The sequence below is a fragment of the Zingiber officinale genome, chromosome 7A (assembly GCF_018446385.1).
Source record: "Zingiber officinale cultivar Zhangliang chromosome 7A, Zo_v1.1, whole genome shotgun sequence".
NCBI classification, from domain to species: Eukaryota; Viridiplantae; Streptophyta; class Magnoliopsida; order Zingiberales; family Zingiberaceae; genus Zingiber; species Zingiber officinale.
This window is the reverse complement of record NC_055998.1, coordinates 51,158,557-51,163,452: the sequence shown is the minus strand read 5'-3', so window position 1 is coordinate 51,163,452 and position 4,896 is coordinate 51,158,557. Positions and strand designations below refer to the sequence as shown.

General features: G+C 37.4%; 1 non-coding gene across 1 annotated transcript; it reads left to right on the top strand.

The window, feature by feature from the left end:
* Nucleotides 1–990: 990 nt before the first annotated feature.
* On the top strand, nucleotides 991–1,096 carry LOC122003152. Its single transcript, XR_006117821.1, has one exon. It is a non-coding gene; the product is annotated as a small nucleolar RNA R71 (small nucleolar RNA).
* The last annotated feature ends 3,800 nt before the right edge of the window (nucleotides 1,097–4,896 follow it).

Genomic DNA, 4,896 nt, shown 5'->3' with positions numbered 1-4,896 from the left:
CTCCCTACACTTCCTTTCATAACATCATCATCAACACAAACATCAAAAAATAAACCAACATCTATATCCTTAGCAGGAGAATCTACTACAGCAGGATCATTGACTTCATTTGTATTTTTAATTTGATCTACCTCATTACATTCATCATTTGAAAATTTAATTTCACCATAATCCCTTGTAAAGCTAGAAGGTAGATCTAAAAACTTATTATCCACTATATTATCATCACAATCCTTATATAAAAAGTCTTCATCTTTATATACATCCTGAAATATGCACTCAACCGTATTAGAATCATAAAATTTTTTAAAGTCTTTGTTTTCATTGACCTTGACTAACATTTGTGGAAAAGGAACCCTTAGTGAAGGTCTTGGGAATGATTGAACTTCCTTTTTCCCATATTCCCTTTAAACTTACGGAGGAGTTCCAACTTGATTATCTAGTGTTGGTGTGATCAATCATTGAGGGAAAGGTACTTGTGGCTTTTGGGAACTTCTTGGAGTAATAGAACTGAGTTCTTGAGATCTTCTATTATTCTTCTCCTCAATTCTGTACAATTCCATTTTCAGAAGTTCTTCATGATTCTTGCCACTTCTCAACTTAATAACATTACCATTTTTACTAGATCTTGTATGTATAGGAGGGGGATCATGTTTGAACCATTTTTAAACTATGCTATCAATCTTTGCCTCCAACTGTTTGGACCCCACATTCTGTAACTGGAGATTTTCAAAACACTTGGATGGTTGAATAACATTTTGTTTGATAGGCTCTTTAGCATTTATAGCTTGCACTTCTTGAATTTTTAAGGGAAATTTCATCCAACTTTTGTTCAATCATTTATGGAGGTTCAATGTCACTTGATCAATTAATGTATATGCTTCGTCCACACTCTTGTTCATGAAAGAACCACCAGCTGATGAATCTAATAAACACTTATCTGAGAAAGAAATTCCCCTATAGAATATGTGCAGGGTTAGCCATTTTTCCAAACCATGATGAGGGAACTGTCTTTGTAGACTCTTGAATCTATCCCATGCTTCAAATAGTAATTCTCCATCTTCTTGAGTAAAATTTGTGATGCAATTCCTCATATACACTGTTCTACTTAGAGGAAAAAAATGATTCAGAAATTGCTACTCCAATTACTTTCAACTTGTGATGTTTTGAGAATGGAGAAAATTAAACTAAGTCTTTGTCCGATCTTTAATACTGAAAGGAAATGCCATCAATCGAATTGCATCTGCTGAGACACCCTCACAGTTTACCATATCACAAAGCCTCAGGAATTCTTCAAGATGGAAATATGAGTTTTCTGATATTTCTCCTCCAAATTTATGACCTTGTATCATGGTGATTAAATCTAAGTCTAGTTGGAGACTCTCTGCTTCGATATGAGGTTGCACAATCGGAGATAAAAATCTTACAGAAATAGGTGCAGAAAATTCTCTCAAAGGCCTGCTTAACATGTTAGTGCTTATGATATCTTAAAAAATTACAAGAAAAACAAAAAATGCAGAATTAAAGAAAAGAAAGAAAATGCATAATAAAAACTAGAAAGAAAATGCAAAAAGAAAAAGAAAAATATCTAAAATAACTCATATGCTAATCAACTAATGTTAATCGAAAACAGTCCCCAGCAACGGTGCCAAAAACTTGTTACGAACCGTGAGTGCATGGTTACGTCGTCAGTAATACAAAAGATTATTGATCCCACATGGACTATTGATTAAGCACTAGTTAACTTTACACAGCGTATTATCTAGACAATCTATAATGGTTCACAAATGCTAGAGAGAAAGAAAAGAGAGGAGAGAGAGTAAAAAGCGTAAGTGAATGAAGGGGAATATATACTAGGATTTGAGTTTCGTTGCGATGCTAGTTAATGCCCCTATGCATTGTTCATCTCCCTAACTTCATGCTTATACTCGTGTAGGAGTTCTAACTAGAGTTTGATATAACCCTACGAAGATTGCACCGAAGACTCTACCCAAGTTCTAACGTCATTAAGTAGAAGAGGCAATTTAGGAAGTTCTATTATAGGGTTATCCTTCTGTCATAAGGGCCCTTGGTCCACGTTCCTGGATTACACAAGTCACTTCCTAATAGCAGATTAATGTAATTAAGTAGAAGAGGTAATTTAGGAAGTCTGATTATAGGGCTATCCTTCTGTCACCAGGACCCTCGGTCTACGTTCCTAGATTACACAAATCACTTCTTAACATTAATTTAGGAGAACCCTCTAAACTCTAATTAGTTTTCCTAATAAAGAATCGATCACCGTTTCAAGGAAATGGCATAGAAAGTAAGGGATACCTTCTATCACAAGGTCCTATGGTCTTACAATCTAAGGCTCTTCCTCTACATGGTGATCTAAACCCTACATCTACATGGATTAACCTCACACACATTTAGACAAATACATACAAGACACAACACACATAGATGATGATATAAACACTTCATTGCATAGGAAAATGTCAAAATACATTGTTCATGCATCACAACACATCACAACTACATCCTACATCCTAGATCTAGAGATCTACTCCATAGCAAAGGAAATACAACCAAAGATGAATAAAGAAGAAAACTACAACCCAATACAAAGAAGTAGAGAGAGGAGAGTGCTTATCCTTGAAGCGTGGCATCCTTAGAGGCGTTCCCTTGCTCCAGAGGTGGACGGATCAGTGAAGATGTGGTTTCTAGGGCCTCCCCAAAGGGGAGATCCCTTCCCCAAGCAATGGGGAAGAGCCCCAAGCCAAAGATGGAAGAAAAGGAGAACAAACCCCCTTTTATAGGCTTAGACATGGGTCATGAAATGGCCTATCCACACGGTCATGTGGCCCACACGACCATGTCTTATTTCTTCTCTGGTCTAGTGACACGGCCATGTGATCCACATGGCCATGACTTGACCCTTGCATAACCCCTAACATGGCTCTACATGGCTATGTCTCATTGCAATGTCTTTTAGACTATCAAGATGGGGTTTTCTCTAGTTGAAGTCTCAGTAAAGTTGTATATCTTGAAGTTATCAACATTTTGATATAAAGACTAGCCCATAACTCAAACCAAGGACAAAGTTATGGTCATTTTAGTTTCAGTCTGTAGTGTTAAAAATTCCACACGGCTTTCACACGACTGTGCGAATTACACACGGCCTCCACACGACCCCCACACGGCCTCTGTAGGGATCTAGTGTGCTAAACACGTAGAAAGTGCAGCGGAAAAATTAACTAGATCCTCTCCCAGAAGATTCATGCGTAGGATAAAACTACATATACTATGTTTTACATAAGTATACCTTTGTTGTGTGCCCTTCGCAATCCCGACAGCAACTTTTCTTTGGATGCAAATCTCAGCACGATCAAGTGGTCGCACCTCTACAGTATCCACATGAACATGTTCTGTTCGTCTCACAAACTCTTGATCTGGAGAAGAACCAACTTTGTGTTAGTTAGAGCCCTAGAGCCAATCATTTGATGATTGTATGGACTCATTGTATCATATTCTTGTATATTAATAAAGGCATTTGTTTGGTTATTATACTTATTTGTATTAGTGCCAAATAGACTAAGTATAATAGCGTCCTTGAGTAGAAGGTTCATACCTATATCAATCGATTAGTTGAATCGATAGTGAGATGATATAGGGAACACTACTCTAAATCATTCCTAGTCGAGTATTAACATTCAGGGACAATGTTAATACAATAAGACTAGCATGTAGGTCAGCTCGATGGCTTGATCTCACAAGTCATGGATATAGAGATATCAAGCTGACACATGGGTATGCATTAGAGAATACATACTGAATGACCCGCCATGAGAAAGTATCATGGATCGTTATATGAGTGTCATATACTTTCTCATGTGGCTATTAGTATGACTATTAGTCCTTAGACCTGAAGTCACCATGGATCCCTACATAAGGAGTTATGTACTTTAGTTTCGTCAAACGTCACCCATAACTGGGTGGACTATAAAGGCGATTACTGGGTATATAACGAATTATGTAGAGGGATGTGAGTGGTGTAGATGGGATCTATCCCTCCCATATGACGGGAGCGACATCGGTATTCTTGATAGAGTGAGACCACTAAGTGCATGGCCATGCCCAAATGAGTCAACATTAGATGTTGAGCTCATTTGATCGAGTGAGTCTACTTGGAGTTCAAGATTTAGATTGATTAGAGGATGACACGGTCTATGCCTCATATTGATCAATCTAGATGTCTAGGATAGAAGGATAATGTCACATATTGTGAGGAGTCATAATTAGTAGTCACAAGGTGATGTCGGATCTCGACATTCTTGTAACTTGGGTAGTAATGATGTGTTGCTAGATACCGCTCATTACTTATGCTCCTAAATAGGTTTAGGGCATTGCCAACGTTACAAGAACCTATAGGGTCACACACTAAGGACAATTAGATGGAGATTTGGTTCATATGATGAACCAAGAGGATTAGATTCATTTAATGAATCGTATTGGATTAAGAGTAATCCAAATTGGGCTAATTTGAGTTGGACTCAAGTTGATTCATGTATTCAATGAGTCTAATTTAGATTATGACTCATTAAATCAACTTAATTTAATGAATTAGATTCATTATATTAAGTTGGCTTGAATCATATGGTTGGATTAGATCAACCATGAGAGAGATTTGATCAAATTTGACTTGATTTGAGAGGAAGAGAAAAAGTCATGTTTGACTTGACTTTTTGCCACATCACTAGTGAGTTGGCAAGATGTGGACCAATAGGATTGCTCCACATCATCAATGTGTGCCACCTCATGGAGGTTAAAAGCCTCCATAGCATTTAATGTGGCCGGCCCACATTAAATGAGGAGTTACACTTGTTGCCATGTCATTTAGTGAGGTGGCAAGAT